Source organism: Meleagris gallopavo, chromosome 24 (genome assembly GCF_905368555.1).
Source record: "Meleagris gallopavo chromosome 24, MGAL_WU_HG_1.1, whole genome shotgun sequence".
Classification (NCBI taxonomy): Eukaryota; Metazoa; Chordata; class Aves; order Galliformes; family Phasianidae; genus Meleagris; species Meleagris gallopavo.
The window spans coordinates 583,095-601,354 of NC_139427.1; the positions used below are offsets into that span (position 1 = coordinate 583,095).

The following is an 18,260-nucleotide window of genomic DNA, read 5'->3' on the forward strand; positions in this document are numbered from 1 at the left end:
GATTAAAACAGATGGTCTGGGGATTGTGAGTGATTTTATATGCAACAACTTCATATATGACTTTCTTCCAGGTCCAGGCCTGGTTTCTACTTGCAATTTTTGGGTAAAAAATCTTAAATGAGGAGAGAGCAGTTTGTTCAATCACAGATTGGTACCTTCAAGATTGTCAGTATTGGTGGAAGCTGAGGAAACCAGCCTGGGGAATTCAGTGACTCAAAGTATTGCTTGATTTGGAATTCAGTAAAGTGAAAAGGGGAAGAAAAAAAAAGAAAAAAAAAAAATAGTAACAGCGCTTGTAAACCAAGATTTCAAGAAGGAAAATAGTAAATAAGACAAGGTGGGAAGAAACCTTTCTCCCCATGCAGATTTTTCTATGGTAACTGTTTTATAGAGTTTCTTCTCCCTGGAGCAGCTGGCATTAGGGGCCTTTGCTGATCTGATGCTGGGATGGACTGACTGCAGATTCATTTCCTATGTCTGTATGTGTTTGGCATCACCTGCCTACATTCTGATAGGTGTTATTTGTCATAATATTTACTGTGAATTTGTCCTGGCATCCAGAATGGTCAAGCTGCATTGAAGGAAGGTCTACAATTATCTCCTTCCCTTTTTCGTTGGGGAGTTAATGTGATTTGTTTGGTGCTGTGGTGGAGTTGCTCCCACTCCTGTACTCCACTGTTTTCCTTTTATTATTTTACACTACAGGCCGTGGTTGGGCCAAAGCTGCTGCCAGCCAACTCAGCTGTCTGTGCATGGGGGGTGGTGGTGGGACCATATCCCAGCTAACAGCAGATAGGAAAGGTGATGTTATCATATGAGTTTTCCAGCAAACTTTGGGCTGTCTTAAAGGTAAAGACTGAATCTGGTATGAATCTGCACTTGGGAATCTTCCCGTTTGAAGTCTGAATTCTGTGAAGCTTGTCTCACTGCTGGAGAAGCAGCATGGCTGCTGTGTGGGTTTGGGCAGTTAACCACAAAGGAGGGAGGGAGGTACTTCCTACACCAGCTGAACTTCTCATCTTGAGCCAGAGCCATCCGTTCCCATACAAAATGTGGGATCTGATGCTTTCTGTGAGGATTGGAGACCTGTATGAAACATGGTGGAAGTGAAACAAGAAAAGAAATTGCAGCATGGGTGTGTTTTTTGTTGTTGGGTTTCGTGTTTTTTGTTGTTGATTTGAGTTTTTTTTTTTTAATGATGTGCAAAATACACACCAGGAGCAGAGCCTTACATTTAGAAGGAGAATGGAGGCCAGCCATGAACACAACTGTCTGAAGGTGCTGGGTTCTCCCTTCGAGCTCAGGCTGATTAACATGCATTGCTCCTGCTGCAGTGCGTGAGAAAACTGACTGACGTTCCAGAATTGTCACCTGCATGGTGATTCTAGCTATGTGAGGGGATCTGTGTGGTTAAAACCTGGTCCAGAAAGCACCAAAACCTTCAAAACTGCGAACAGGAGTCTGTCCTAAAGTGTGGGAGTGGAGATGGAACCCGGTTTCAGGATGATGGGCTATGTAGAGCTTAGTGCCTACCAAACAGAGAGGATTCAGGAGGTCACCAGGTTGTTAATTGCTCATCTCTGAGCTGCTCTGCGGTAAAAGTAGTGGGGCGTGCAGGTTGCCTCCAGAGATGCACAGTACAACCCTTGCTGGGCTGACTAAGGCACCACATCAGTGTTTTATAATCTCCCAGCTGATGTTGTGATGAATGAAAGCATCAGATTTAGCAAATTTTCTCCCTTTGTTGGTTCCTCTTCCCTCTCCCTCCCTTGCTGTGTTTTCAGAGACTGATGCTGTGCTGGCTTACCTGCTCCTTGCTGCAGGGAGACACAACTCAGTTGTGTTTGCCAAACCATGGAAGCTGTGTCCCTCTTTAGAAAGGAAGAAATATTTCAGTTAAGAAAAAAACACTCAGCCATGCTGTTGTGTTTTTTTTTTTTTTCCTACTCTTTGAATGAATTCCAAAAGTTTTCATGCTGAATAAAACATTTCTGCAGTGACCTTTGCTCTGCAGACTACATTTAGATCCTAAGGCCCTTGCATTTATTTTTTTCCTTTGCTTTTGGAAACGAATGATTACATTATATGAAATGGAGCTTCTTCCATTTCTGACGTTTGCCACGTGCCCTCTCCTGCTGGCAGCTGTCTTTGAGATGCACTGCAGTATCTGTGTTCCTGCAACCTTCTTCTGATCCAGAATTCCAGCGTAACTCAGGTCAGGCTCCAACCACCTCCTCTGCACTGACGCAGTTCAGATCCTCCCATGCTGCTACTGCAGATGTTCTGGCACTGGAACCTCGGACTGGGAGGACCACTGGAACACATGCAGGAAAATAACGATGGATCTTTAGTCCAGACATGTTCCCAAAATACGGGCTGCAACTTTTTTAGATCTTATGAGCCACAGTCATGTTTCAGAATGTCAGGGCAAGCTTGGAATTTATGCAGGAGGTCAAAATTCACCAGAGCTAAACTGGTTGTTCTCTCAATGAATCCTAGTGGTGAATTCCCAGTGATACAAATTCCTATTTTCTTCTACTTCATTTTTGAAGTTAATATCTGTGGTAGTCATAATTTTGGGACTACAGATTGTTTTCTTTGTGGCTGAAGTGGTTCTCCTCATGGAATCACCATGGTTGGGAAGGACCCCCAAGGTCATCCAGTCCAACCATCCGCCTACCACCAATATTTCCCCACTAAACCAACATTTCAACAATTCTCAACACTTCTCATCATTCGTAGCAGTCAATTTGATCTTTTCCTGCTAACTTTTTTTCTCTGAATTTGTAGGCAATGATATGAAGTGGATGGGGTGTAGTTGAGAGTGACGTATAAGGGTAATTAATTTCTATATGATACTTCCCAAATGAAAGCTATATTTTGTCACTCTTGTAGTCATTTAATTTGCTGCTTTCCCCCCTGTGATGCAAATGAAAGGAATTTGGTCACGTGATGAAAAGGCCAGGAATACTGCAAATGATTTCCTCATTTCATTGCAGATTTTGTCATTTCAGGTGAGTTGTACAGGTTTGGATGTAAATTACCCACCCATCAAATGCAAGTTAGATATCTATGTTTTTTAACACTTTGTTTCCTTCAGATTTAAGTTCTGTAGAGCAGGTTACTTTGTCTGCTTTTCACTCATAGTGCTTTTTCTAGTTTACAGAAGCTACCATTGACTTACAGCCTCCGGGGTACTGGAGAGAACTGGGTGGCTTTTTTGGTTGATCAGTTTATTTGCTTATTATTACTTTTGCTTCTAATAATAGATGAATTGTCAAGAGAAATTTCTACTTAATTAAGAAAAAAAAAATTAATTCACTTGAAACAATGGAATGTAATTGGCACGAGACAGTCTTTTCTGTTACTACAGTGGAATTACTTGGAGCAATGCTGCAACACGTGAGTGTGAGCTCTGTGCTGTGCTGCATGAAGGCTCTGGGGTTCTGCTCTATCTTTGAACTGGTGGAGAGAGGTCATTCAGGTCAGATATGCTTCTGGAATAAGATGCTAGGTTCGATCCCTGCTGAAGTTTACCCACGCTTCTCTTAATTGCCCTGTAGAGTATCAGGTGGTTTTTGTTTCTACTTCTATTTATTGCAACTGAAGGGCAAGGGCTGCTGTGATGGATGGGGCTGGGTGAGCTGCTGGGGTGTACCTTGGGTTGAGATGTGCATTAGCCAGTGGGTGAGGCTTGGAGCCAGACCTGCAGCTGGGTTGGCAGCGTGGCAGGGATGTGCACCAGCTGAGCCCTTGGCATGGTGAGTTTGGTAGATGGGGAGATACAGCATGGTCAGCTGGCTCATGCTGTAAATATTTAGGCCTTTTTATTACCATTTTTAGAGAAATACCCCAAACCATGAACGCAGCTGGTGTGCTTGTTAGCATCTCTATAAGAAGCCACAGGGACTGGATTACATTCTTGCAGCGTGGGGGTCTGTCCCTTCAGCACAGAAACGGGGCAGCACGGATGGAGATTTTCTTCCCTGCTGATACTCATGCTCTACCTGCTGTACAGATAAACAGAGGGCTGAACTCTCCCAGGCTGGCTGTCTGGCACATTTCACAAGCACTAAAACTCACTTCAGGAAATACATCCCTTGCCAGGCATATAAATATTCTGACTATGCCACCGTAGTTTTCACGCTGTGTGTTAAAGTGCTCTGCATGAAATGTCCACATTCATAGCACTGGGCTTTACGTCTTCTTGCATTGTGTCCCCCTGCCCACCCTACAGCTTGGCTTTCATTGTCATTCCCATCTTCCTGAAAGATCTGGCTTGAAAAAAGTACAGACTTTGGCTCTTTTTGCCTCTTTATGTCAATCATCCAAAAAGGACTTTATGAGGTACTCTTAAGGGAAAAGATAACACTTAAAGGCAGAACTGCATGAACAGCTTCCATCAAATTCCCACTGACAACTGTCCCATCATCTTAAGCAAATTGCACAACTCTGTGCCTCAGTTTCCCCATTAATGCCAAGTGCCAGCAGCTGCCTAGCTATGCAAATAGGAGGGCTCTTTTATTTTGACTTAATTCTTTCCTCTCCCTCAGATTTCTACTGCAGGGAGTGTTTCCAATACGCAGCAGTGTTGGATCACTTGTATTCTATTCTCCTTCCTCCTTGTATGCCTGCCAGAGTAGAGTAAATGTCTCAAACCTGCTGCTATGGGGTGAAAGTAGGAGCTGCAGATAGATGCAGCCCCTCTCAGCTCCCCACGTGCACCAATCCCCCTTCCAAGCCTCCAAAACCCACAGTGATCGCTCCTCTTGTCCCAAGGAGTCAAAGTCCTTTGTTCACCGCTAAACCCTGCTCTCCTGCAAAGAGCTGCTGTTGTGCCATCTGTCTCTTTATGAATTTTTTAGTAGACTGCATGTTTGTGGGGAGTTGGTAACTTAGTGCTCAGTGCTGGCCATTTCCATTTAACAAGTGGTTCTCCTAGTGATTAACTTTTTTCTCCTCTTCTTTTTGGCTCACTGAAAATTTTCTTAGAAGTTTGCCATCCAATGAATTCTGAAATCTTTAATGTGTACAGTCACTTTGGCTTGTAAATGGAGCAAACTGAGGGCCAGCTTGTGTTGCTCTATTTTTTCAGCGTAGACAGCTGTATGGGAACTGCTGAATGATCTGATTGATCACCTGGGTGAGCGCTGAGTCAGCCTGGGAGCACAGGTGAAGGCAATTCTCCTGTGCTGCTGGAAGTGGTGGAGCCTGGCTGCACCTCTCCTAGACCCATTTAAGAGCTGACTGCCAGTGGGGAAGGATCTCTTTCTGGAGATCCCTTCTCTGGAGTTTTGCAGTGTGCCCAGGATGTGGGTAAGCATTCTATCTGTTCTCTTTTTGTTATTATAATCTGCTTTGTCAAACTCTCTTGTTTATTTCATGACTATAACATCTTTATATTCATTGATTATACAACAGCCAACAGATTCTTCCAGGAGACTGATGAGCCAAAAACATAAAGAGCTCTTTGAGCAGAAAGTAAAGGATTGACTTGTGGTCAAGGAATTAATTTGGGCTATGGAAGCCCTGGGTTCTGCTTCTTTTTCCTTCCTTGGTGCATGGTGGGCTGCCTGTATTTGTCTGGATGTTCGCTTGCTCTCTACCAGCCAGCCCAGGCTGCTTTTCCTGATGACATAAGGATACATATGATGAAAATGGTGTGTAAATACTTTGTCGTGGGAACTGTTGCTATTAAGGCAGAGATTGTACTGGGATGCTTTGAGTTGCCTTACCTCCAGCCTGTTGGTTGCAGTCACCTGGGCTGAAGGTTACTGCTGTTGAAACGAAGCCAGCAATAAATCAGATCAGCGCAAATCGCTGCTGATTTCATGCACAGATTCATTAGGAAGCTTATAGAACTGGAACCTCTTTTCCACTAGTTTTTTTCTCAGTTAGCTGCCATTGCATAGCTGTTCTGTCTTGAGCCTTTTGGGATATGTTGGAAGGAAATGTGATGCTAGAAAAGGGGACTGTGGAGAGTATGTGATGGGTAGGAGTGTTGGCTGCTTGAGTCCCATTCGGTCTATAGCTGGAACAGTTAGCACGTGTTCTGGTTTGAGATCCAGAAAGCGAATAGTTAGTTAGTTCTGAGCTTAGACATATAATAATATAATTTAAAGAAATAATCTGATTATTGCTACTACTGCCTGGAAGCCTTAAGGAAATAAGTCCAGTGAAAGCAAAACCCAAAGAGTTTTAGCAGCTCTAGATTAGATGAACTTCATGTCTTAGTGTACTTTGGATAACAAGCATGGATGAATTCCAATCTTGGAGTAATTCTGCTTCAGCTAAGATAAAGAACACTGGTGGTGCTGGGTGGGTTAATCTTGACTGAAATATGCAAACATTTTGGTAAAGTTAAAACCCGGTGTGGAAAATTCCTTGTTCTCTTTTAAATGGAAGCTTTGCCACTGTAATTAGGAGAGATTTGTTCTGTGCAGATGCAGTGTTCTTTCAGACAGCAAGTGGGGAGGTTAAATGGCTGCACAGCCAGCTGATAATAAGAGGTCTCAGAAGGACAGATGAGGTAGTGTGAGGAGCCATTAGAATCAATGGTTTTGGTAGCAGTGGAGAGGGGAATGGAGTAAGTTTCCCATGAACTAAAGCACCCCTGGGAACAGGAGCTGATGATAAATCCACCATGCAAGCAGCACGAAGGAAATTCTGGATGTGTGATGTGGGATCTCTGCAGTTCAGTTTTTTGAAATGTCTGTGCTCCCTGGATCTGTCTGCACTCGCCACTGGACGTGCCAGTACTTCAGAGCATCTGCATCTTAATGAAAGCATCCCCCATATTTATGACCTGAAACGGTCTTCCCTATCACCTTTCCACTCCTTGGCCTCTGTCTAGACCTGATTTTATGGACTTGTCACTTCATCGGCCCTGAGTCTTTTTGTTACTGCCTCTTGCCTCCCTTTTGAACCTTTTGTTTCTGCCCATTCCTTCCTTGTGTGCTTCTCTCGCCATCTGTTTCTGGTGAGATCTCATCTATTTTTCTACCCTGCCAACACACTAAGATTTCAGCCTCTCCCAAGTGTGTCCTCCCTGTCTGAAGAAAGCCTCCCAGTGAATGTATCGTGTCTGTTAATGCACAAAAAAAAGTCTCTCCTACTCTGAACATCACCCAAAGCACTTGTAGGAGAGAAAGGTTTAGGCTGAAGGTATGTGGTATGTAACTGAAACTCAAATCAGTTGGACTGGGCTCGTGATCTTAAAGAGGTGAAGTCCCTGTGTGCACAACACAGGTAGGAGCTCTGTGCCACGCTGAGGAGTGGGATCCAAGTTTTGTGTATTCCAGATTGGGTAAAATAAGCATTTCCTCTCTGTCAGTGTGATCTGTATTTCTCTGGTTTGATTTGGATTGCTAATGTGCTGCTGTCATCCAACCCCCTCCCTCCCCCTTTCGTTCCCCCTCCCATCTTCTCTGCTAATTTCCTTCCCAAATAAAGAGCTCCATGGGCGTTCCATTTATAACTTCATGTTTGGTGGCTTTTCCTTCAAGTGGAGTCCATTGAGCTTGTAAATTGTATTGGATCAGTGAGCCTATAATGAGGCTTCTAAGTCCAAACAGTGCGAGTCTGCTGGGATTTTATTGTTCATAAAGCTTCTTCCCTGGGGAGTGATAGAGCCATTAGGTGTGCGCTGTGTTTAATATTTGGCCATGACAGGAAGCAATAATTTTCTATCTTTTACTGTGGCTCCGGAGTTGTTTTTAAGCAGTCAGCTTATTTGAGTCTCGATGGCTGTGAACCTATTAGGCAAAGGGAGTTGCTCTTTCCTGCGTGGGTTTGTGTCTTTCTGACAAAGGCTGTTTTGGCAAAATAGAACAAAACGGAATGGGAACGGATTGCTCCGTGGTGCCTTTTAATCACTTGCCCCTCTTGTGGGCAATCAGCGCTGTCACACCTGACAGAGATGGCACGAAGCTGATCCCACCAGATGATGGCATTTCTCGTGCCGAAGGGATCTTTTATTTATTCCAGCACACACAACTGCTAGCTTTCCTATTTATGGGATATGGTTTGGGATTTCTCTTGTGGAAAGCCGCATCAAGACTGGCTTTAATTTCAGTGGAAACAGCAGCAAGGTTGTATTCAAGTATCTTGGCAGTTACTGTATAGAACTTAGCAAGAAAAAAATAATCCAAAAGCAGCTAACAATTTTGGGTGCCTCCAGTTTTTTTCCAAGATCCATAAATGAGCCATTTTCAGAAGGTTCCTTTCCCAGATGCCACTACATTGTGCACAACCACTTCCATTGAAGTAGTTAAAAACAAATGAACTTATTATAAATACATATTTTAAAATATTGTTACTTTCACTAGAAGGGGGTGGGGGGGGCATGGGGGGGGGGAATGCATAAAAATCCAAAAAAGGAAAACAAAACCCTATGAATACTGAAAAGAAGTTTGCTCTTCCAGGAAAGAAAAGCAGTAGTCCAGTGTCCTCTTTTTGGCTTCCTGTTGCCCTGTTTATTTAAGATCCTTCAGCAAAATGGAAGGAATGAGCCCAACCTGTTTCTGTTCTAGGATATCTGTGCTCCAAGGGCCTGGGTTAGAGCATCCTAACCTCGTACCTGCATGGCCTGGAGTGATCAGTGAGCAGAGCAACTCTGGCTCTGCAGCCTCTGGAGTGTTGAGCCCTTTTCCCTCTGCTCAGTTTTTTTTTTGCATGAAGGCAGAAATCCCTGCTTTGTGGACTTTTCTTCCCTTCAAAGAAAAAAAAAAAAATAGAGCAAGTATTCTCATTGGAAACGTGAATCTCGAGCAAGCGAAAATGATATCCTCAATTGCCACAAGTCCCTTCAGCATTCAGGCTCTTTAGACTGCTCGGAAGTGACTCCTCAGATCTTTCCCTCTTATTCTGCTGCTGCCCTCCAAGAAGTCGCTGCCTTTTCCCCAGGACGTGCTACCAGTTCTGCACACCTGTGCTTTCTGTTGTTTCTCTGCCTGCACCACCGAGCTGCTTTCTTCTCCTCCACTCTGATTGTTGCAGGCGCTCGCTCTAGTTAGGTCTGTTTCTTTGCTCCAGGGGAAAAGTTTTCCGCTACCATATTTTCCCTCTGGGTTCTTGTCTTGATCTTGGGAGCTCTGTGCAGGAGGCTTGTATCAGAAAGGAAGGAAATAATTGCCTTGCTCTTATGGCTCTGTACCCCTGAGCCATGTTGCAAGAGCACAGTTGCACAAGGCACGGCCGCGTTGGGCGGATGCACACGAGTTCCTTTTAAAGAGCCAAATCTTACAGAAAGATGACCGAGTGTTTGCAAGGAAGTGGCACAGGGAGTGTAACTGTGGAGGTGGTTAAAGCAGCTGAAAGCCGATACACAGCAAGCAGATGAAATGAGCTGATGCCATAAAGAGATTGGACTCGAAGCCGGGATTGTTGATGCCAATGCAAATTGGATTGAATTATTTTTGAAGGGATGTGGTTAAGTTTTCCTATGCAGCGTTGATAAAAAGCTATTTCAGCAAATGGGTCCTGATTCAGCAAAGCAATTAGTGCTTGGTATTTGTTAGCATCAGTACCAAGAAGCACACAAACATTTTGTTGGAAATCAGGTCTGAAATGAAAAATGGAACCGCAGAAAAACCCCCTCTGAGCTTCTGGCTTGGGTTGTGTTTGGGAACTTTTAATAAGAAGTCACAATTTTCAGTTTCTCTTTTTGAGAAGAGCAGACTTAGGAGTCTCACCTTCATGTAAATCTGAGACAAACAAGCAGCTGGGTGTTGTTGTGGGTAGCAGGTAACATTGAGGAGATCTGTGCCTTCCTATGCCCCATGGCTAGAGTTCTCTTAAGCTCTTATGGACAGCTTCAACTGATGCTTGAATTCCTTGCTACTAGAGATTTCACTGGGACCTCAAACTGGACCGTGCGAGATACTGAATTTGAGTATGAATATCCACTGGAATAATGATGTTTTCTTAAATCTCTATTCTCATTAAGAACATGGGTGCTCAGTACCTTGAAGGAAAATAATCACTCCGTATGTTGAACCCTTGCCAGCGTAAATCATTCTGCTTGATGCTGACAAAATATCTGGTCAGTCAAAATTCCTCTGCTAAAGAGGGGAGAAAAGTATACAGTGTTGTGTCAGTGTCACTTGTTGACACAGAACCTCAAAAAAATCCTCTGGGATGTTTTTGTTAGGGATTTTTTTTTCTTTCCCCTTTATCTCGAGCGTTTCCCAGCATTCCTTCAGGACATCTGCTTCTCTCATTTTCTAGCTTTACTTCAGTGCTTTCAGAAAATGTCCCTGCTTCTTTCTATTTAGCCAAGCAACACAAGCGGGACGATAGCCTGGGACCACAGCCCTGCCTGATAACTTGCTGGAAACAGAGCTGCCCTTCAGAAGCAGCAAACTTAACCATTTGTCTGATGGATGAAACAACTGTATTTCTTGTTTTTTCTTCTGTAGCTTCTGTTTTTTTTTTTTTTTTTTTTTTTTTAATAGGCAAAGCCGATGAAGAGACGCAAAACTGTCATTTTCTGCACTCCTACATTGGATGGCTGTTTTGCTTTGCTTGAGAGCAGAGAAAAGCAGACATCACTTCAGACATTTGCAAAGATCAAAGCTGACTTTAGATTCTGATTTTTGGCTCATGTGGAGTGTCGTGCAGCTGGGCAGGGTCTGTCAGCTAAGGCTGCCCGTAGTGCTGGGTGTGTATGGTGCATGGTTTGGAAGCATCCTCTTGACGGCTCTTACTGCAGTTTGGGGAAGTGATTCTTCTGGCCAAGAGAAATTGGATTTGGTGTTGGGTGAGGAATTCTTTACTGGAATGGAGCCTTGGTTGAAAGATGAGCACCTGATAGCAGGCAGGGAGTAGCTGGAGCCTGGGGAAGAGATAAGTAGCAAGAATAAGGTAAAAGTGGGGAAGGAAGACTGGTTGGACAAAGTCTTTATGGTATATGCTGGCATGCGGGGAGAAAATACAAAGCTAAGCATTATATTTTACGTATATGTATACACACACACATCAATTATGTGTATGTCAAAAGGATTTAAATGAGAGTCACTACTTCAGCTTTCATTTAAGCATTTCTTTGCTTCTAAATACATTTTTAAGAGCTCAGTAGTATTCTTTTACTTTAGGTCTGGGGTATCCTATTAAAATTACCTTCAGCTGTAGACGTAGGTAAAGTTTTGTTTCTCTGCGAGGCTTAAGGTGTGTATTTAAATATCTCCTGTGTTATTTTCTGTCTATAAGAAATCTAGAGCTGTTTCATGAGCTGTTTTGGGACAGTAAGTGTTGGCAAAGAACAACGTAAGGTGGTTTTTAATGCAGTAGTTCTACGTAGCTGCATAGAATAGCCTGAAGCACAGCTGTGATCCCACCCGCGTACAGACTTTAACAGAAGACCAAGATTGTGTTTAGCTTAACCCCACGTAAATTGAGCCTGTCTTCCTCTTCTTTATGCCCTCAGACAACATTTCAAACGCCCCTTGCATATCGACAGTGTCCTGAGCAGCACTTAGAGCTGAAGTCAGTTGAGAAACAACTCGGTCTGATTGCAGCCCTTCCCTGCCGAGACGTGGATCTGAACTTGAAAAATTAACCGCGTCTGTTTCTCCCTGCAGCTGCTTCTAGCCCACACTAAATACAAGTCTGCAGGATGGAAGGTGTTGGCAGCTCCCTCCTCCAGCAGTGGAGGCCCCAAGGAGGACGGTGTGCAGATAATGAATTGGTGGCTTTAACCCAGGAGGCTGAGCCTGGCACCGCAGCACCCGCTCTGTTCTCCTGTCACCCGTGGTGCATCGTATCCCCCGGATACAAAGGGAGCTTCAGGTTTTAGTGTCATAAATCGAAGTTTTCATGCTTTTCTTGCTGTGAGAGAACTCAGCACTGTTGTGGGTATCTTTATGGAGTATTCTGACGCTTGGGTGGGGAAGAGGGATGCTCAGCACATCCCTCTGTCACTGACCTGGGCTGACAGCTTGTGCAAGTTGTGTTCTCACTGCTGCCTTACCTCCATCCATTACTTGGTGTCAGAGTGATGTCGGACGTCTCTATGAGCCTCTGTGCTTGGATCTTCAACAAAACTGGATTAACATTAGAGTTGCGTGTGGTAAGAACTGGTCTAGAGATGTGTGGTGCAGTGTGTTACATCAGCATTTGGGAATGCGCTTCCTAAAGGGAGAGAAAATGCTAATATGTGGTGAAACCTAAGATCCAGATCTTGTGCTATGACTTTTTTGTGGTTTGGAAGTATTAAAAGATTTAAGTTGGGTTCTTGTTTACATTGATTTTCAGCTCCCTTTCAGGCAGTGAATGCTTTAAGCTTGCCTGGTCAGTTGGCCCATTTTCTTGCATTTCAGTCGTTCCTTCTCCATCTTCTCTGTTTAGATTGGATGCTCTGCAATGCAGGGCTTCTTGTGCCTTGATTTTATACAGTGCCTAATGGACTGGAGTCTGGCTGCAGAGTGGGTCTCAAACTGCTCCTAAAACAACACAGTTGTTGCTGTTGTCCATTGAGATAAATTTATTTATTATGTGAACTTGATGGGAGGAATTCCTTTTCTCCCTGCCACTCTGTTGTTTGAACAAATGTGATATATTGAGAAGGAGTTGATAGAACTAGCTAAATAACCACTGAAATATCTTCAATTAAAAAAAAAAAAAACAACTGGCTTTCAATTTTTTTTCACAAAAACACTTTAGTAGGTTCTATCATTTGTTGAAACCATTTTTATGAAGAAAAAAAGATCTTCTCTATTAAAACCTTCTCGCCCAGCATGCTGTAGCAAAATTCTGGTAATTCTGATTTTTCACCCCAAAAATACAGCCTTAGATTAAAAGTTTAGAAACCTGAAGCTGCTTTAAGTGTTTCATGAAAATGATTCTCTTTCTATGCCCCAACTGTAAGCACTAATGATAGGATCTCGTATTTCTGGACTGCTGGTACTAATTGGCGTTATTTGATCGCATCTGTTTGCTGGTCATTGGGTGGCAGCTGAAACATGAGATGGCTTTTGAGGACCTCTGTGAGCAATAATTTACTGCTCTGGTAGTGTCACTGAGGAACTTCTGGTTGTGGATGAGAATCCTGTTAAGTGCTGTGCAAACACAAAACCCGGTCTTTTTTCGGTCGTGCCCATGCTGGGGCCTCCTGTAGCATTAGAAATAGTGGCTCTGCATCATTGCTGTCATCCTTATGGACAACTTCCCACTAGCGTTACCCACCAAGAAGTCCACCAATAAAAGAGGCTCCTCCCTTGTCCCATTGAAAATTTCCTATGTTGTAGAGTCTCATCTCTTTCCTAAGCCGTGTTTTCTCCTGGAGTTCACTATTGTTTTGTCAGCCCACCCATCACAAAGCAGAGGTCACGTCAACATGACCTTTTGCTGGTACGAGGAGGCTGCTAAATAATTCACGTGGCCAACTTGATTTCGGGGTCCACATTTGTTTTTTCCACTCTCCTAATCAAGACGCTCATTTAATTCTATCCCAGCACCTGTTCAGCAATTAACACCCTACAATTTGCATCTTACCCTGACATTTGCTATCTTTCCAATTAGTTTTTATATCAGTATAATTAGGTAGGGTTATTACAGTGCATCAAGCAGGGTCGAGGATATTCCCAAGCCTTTAAGCTCTTTCCCAGATTTGTTTAGGGAAGCCACTAAGGGTAAACGGTTGATTAGGATCACTGTTTTTCTTCTTCATTCAGATCAGGCGAAAACTGTTTCCCCATGTGGCTCATGAAAGATCAGGGAAATATGTCAGTCTGTAAGAACTAATATTATGTAGTTCATGACTTTTTGGGTGAATTTACAGGGGATTATAAGTAAGGGTCAGGCTACGTTGCCACTTGCAGTAGTGTTCATGAGGGGACCTCAGTCTTACTCTATATTAAGCTAAGCAAATTGTAACAATCGTTTTAATTTTTAAAATCAACTTTTGGTGTTAACGTGTGGACAGGGAACAAACAAATCAAAATTGAAGGGTGGCCTGACCACACCGAACACTCAGCTTAATTGCTAAAGATGATGGAAGTGAAATGACTTTTTGTAACGCCTTTCAATTTAAACTTCACACAAGGAAGGTCTTGCTGTTCTGCCCTGCTTGGTTTAGATTTGAGGCTCTCAGGGTCAAAAACATAGATGGTGTCCAGCACAGTGGACCTTCCTGATCCGTACGTACTGCCAATAGTAAATGAGGTGGGTGCTGTGCTGCTTTTTTTTTTTTCCCCTCCATTGATAACAGTGCTGACATAAGGGAGACTTTATGTGTATGTGGGAAACTGGGAGGCAAGATCTATAGTATGGATCAGAGAGGAGAAGTTTTATCTGATCTCACCCCTCCCCGCTCTGCACGGTGCTTCGTTTTTGGTTTGAAACCACCTCTCTCCAACTCCCCAATTCCCCTGCATCTCTCTTAATTCTGTAGGTGCACGCAAGGGCTGTATTATCAAGAGGCAGTATTGCCCTTGGCAAAGAAGTGATTGTAGGAAGTTCGCTTCTTGCTGGGCGCAGTGAAAGGGTGGCTTAAAAAGGAAAGAAAAATGTATCTGATTAATTGTTCCTAATTTGGTTGTTCTGGGCCTTTCTGCAACAGACCTTACTGATGCTCTTCAGGCAGTAAGGGGAGGGCATACTGGGAGCCTGGGGAGACAAGGACAGTTAACGGGAATGGTAAGATCTGGAGTAAGAAAACAGACCAGTAACAAGACCAACAGACAGGAGAAATTGAGCACAACATTTCATTTTTGTGGGGGGTCTCAGCGTTGGCTGCTTTCTCCAATGTCTTGATGTTATGGCTAATTTTTAAGGTTCTATCTCTTGCTGTTTCTTCATAATATCAAATCCTTGTGAATGAGTTTCCATGAGCTACTGCTAAAGAAATGTCTAAGCCACTAAGAGGGTTTCCGTGGGAGTGCTTAAAGAAAAAGCAGTGAAGTGTTTTGCATTACTTTTGTGTGCCTGTGTGTAATATGTGCCTATACATACGTGCACATTCATATATATTGCTTCTTCTCCAAAGGAGATGAAGGGTGTTTGCTTTCCTTGGATAGTGCAGGTGGGTGCATGCAAAAGACACAAATCTAAATCCTATTCTAGAGAACTTTAAATCTGAGAAACACTTTGTTTGGACTGAAAAGTCCAAATATACAACCTCTTTTTGACTTATACTGTTGGCTATTCTGGATGTTTTCCATTTTCTGCTTTGGAAATAGGGCTGAAGAACAGGCAACAGGGAGTCGGAAGAATAAGGCACTAAGGAATTTCCATTTGAAATGTTTCTTAAACCATAGATAAGAAGGAAAGGCGTGCATTACTGGTGGAACAAGTAACCATAAGGAGAAAATAAGGCTCTCAGATTGGAGTATCCTGGTACTGGGGGAAGGATGGAGCAGGGAGCTGAATGGTGGAATCAGAACACAGCAGTGCTGTTTTTAATGGTCTGGTGACAGGAGAAAACAGAACGGGGGAAGGCTGAATATTTGCTCTCCCTTGAAGTCTGCGTTAAGCTTTGGTTGCATCTCCAGGTTTGTCTTTGTTAGGAGAGAGGAGGAAGAATCCAGGATGGTTATGACATGGAGTGGAAAGAAGGGTTAGGTTTAAAGAGGGCAGAGCAGAACGCGTTGATGCTGGGATTCGCTCCCTCTGCTGGTGCAGAGGAACCAGCGTTTGCTGATGGCCTCAGTTCGTTGCTCTCAGTCTGCGTGAGCAGGATCTGGTCTGAACATCAAGGTAGCAAAGCACTGCTGTTTGTCCCTCTGAACTCTGTGGTTGAGTTTGGTTTTGAGCTTTTGTCTGTGCCGGTGACCTGGTGCTCAGACGGAGCTCTTTTGAGAACAACAAGCCACTTGTGAACGAAGCACTATAGCTGAATGACTGGAAATGGGAGGGACAATCTATATCCAATTGAAGTGGGCAGGCAGTCTATATTGAGGAGATTTCCTATCATAGGCTTCAGCTGGATGCTTATCTAAGCTAAACCTTGAACACCAAGCAGCTTTACCCCAGTGTGCAGCTCCTTCTATCACACTGATATCGAGAGCCTCGTGTGCTTGCAAGTGGTGGAGGATAACAATACAGAATAAACAAACAGCTCAGTTTAAAATGGTAACCATATCCTGCGTTGTGCAGGGTGATGTCATTATCTGACCTCCTTGTCTGCACCAAAATCTCACGCTTCATCTTTTCCCCTTAATAGATTTCACCTTGGAATGCAAATACACCTCGTTGCTGCTGAGCAATCTGGTTAATAGGAGCATGGTTATGCTGGGCTGGAAGGAGATGTTTCCAGTATTTAGACTGAGATTTTCAGTGTTGCCTAAGAGTTTATGATGGGAATTGGAATCCAATCCAGCAGTTAACTTGGAAACAGCTGCAGAAGACAGCAGTGCCGTCAGCTTACTGAGAGCAGCAGCTCTTAGGGTCTTATGGCAGCAGTGCCCCTTCTAACCTGTTGCTTTTGAATTTAAGGATTTAGAGCCAAATCATCACCTAGTCTAAAGATGCACAACAGCAGTGAGTTCTTTCCAGAAGAGAGCATGAAGTCAGTGTAAGTAATCTTTTGTCGGTGTCCAAGGAGAATTGGAACACTGGTGCTCAGCTGCGCTGATGGGATTTTTCTCTCTGAATCCTCAACTTTGTGGCTGATCTGTCAATGCAATTATGGAACTGTGGAAGTTAGGGCTTTCTGTCTCCATTTGGTCACCCAGCGTGGCCCAGCTAAGGGATCTCTCACTGTATTTTATTAATATCTCCCCTGCTGTAACTTGGTGCCTTGCTTCCCCGCAGGCGGGTGTCCAACATTAATGGCAGTCGCATCTGCCAGCGGAGGGACGCGTTGTGTCCATGGTGCGATGTCTCTGGGAATGGAAGGAGGAAGAAATGAATTAAGGAAGTGAATAATAACATTAATGATGTCTGCTAAATCTCTCCTCTACTGTACTGGCCGGTGTAATTGCTTCAGTGCTTTGTGTGCAAGCCAGCAGGCTGATTGAGAAATATAACCTGAATTATTCCTTCCCTTTTTCCCAATCAAGCAGATAGCCACTAGTAAGGGCTTCTTGTTACCTAAAAACAGGAGCATGGTGTGTGAGGGGGCACAGTTTGTATGTCTAATCCGCACAGCTATGCTGCCAGCTGTGTAAAGAGTCCTTGAGTTTTTGGGGATCTGTCAGTGACTACAGTTGCGTTTATAGCGATGAAATTCCTCTATGTGAACGTGTAAGTTTGTCTGAGAGCCTCCAGTGATCAGTTTGACCTGATTTTGTTTTTCAAGCCCCCGTTTATTAATGTTACTAAACTGAAACAATGGGGAAAGTGCTGATCCTTTTCTGATGTATAAAAAGCCAATTTGGGGGGGGAGGTGGAGGGGAGAAGGGTAATAAAAATGGCTTATTTTAAAAGTTGAAACCAGAGTTTAAAGAAGAAAGAAATCGCTCTGGTTCAGTAATACCAGGAGCATGTACAGCGTCTCTGTTTCTCCTCCTTTTAAATCTTTTTGGACGAGTTCAGCCATTCGGAGCCGTCAGGTACAGAAGGAGCTGGCTGCCGTCTGGAAGCAAATTAATTTGTAAGAGGAAAGGCCACACAAAATATTTGGGAGTTTTGGAGGCTCTGCAGCTGAACTCGGTTGGCACCGGGAGCAGCTGCTTGGCTGCTGCTTTCCTTTCTGGGTTGCTGCTGTGTAATTATTTTTTGGGGAGGGAGGGACTGTGTGTGGAAAAAGGGGAAATCTGTGCTGTTCTGCAGCCTGGAGCAGGTGACCCAATGCACGATTTGTTTGGGGGGGAGTGGAAGGAGGGGGTCAGGGAAGAAAATGGGGGGAGGCTCTGCGTGGTTGGATTTTAACACCTTCTCTGCTAAGCAGGAGGCCGGCTCGGGGTGCTAAATTCCTGTCTGTGAAATAAATCTGTGTGTTGTGTAGTCCCAAGCTGTCAGCAACGCTTTGCACTGATGGACTCTGAAGGAGGTTTCCTCTCAGTTCCTGGAGTAGTCAGCAGCCGCTAGGGAGCTGTCTTTAGCTCATATTTCAGAGTTAGCTCATTAGACCAATAACAGCAGGCACTTGCTTCCCCCCCCCCCTTCCTTCAAGAATTTGTGAAGTCGGGTTGTGTTTATGGAGTTATGGCTAGACAATAGTGAAACTGCATTTCCCTTCACCTTCTGTAGCAGCCTGGTGAGTTGGATGGTGCCTGAGTTTTCCCAGAGCCCGGCGTTCTCCTTTGTCATCGTACCCACGTGCTGTGCTGCTTTTTGGGCTCTCTCTCTTTATAAGGACTTTGGATTGCCAAGTTCTGTCT

General features: G+C 43.9%; 1 protein-coding gene across 5 annotated transcripts in view; it reads left to right on the forward strand.

The window, feature by feature from the left end:
- EBF2 (EBF transcription factor 2) overlaps positions 1-18,260 on the forward strand; it is a 138,969-nt gene that overhangs the window by 28,535 nt on the left and 92,174 nt on the right. The window lies entirely within an intron of this gene.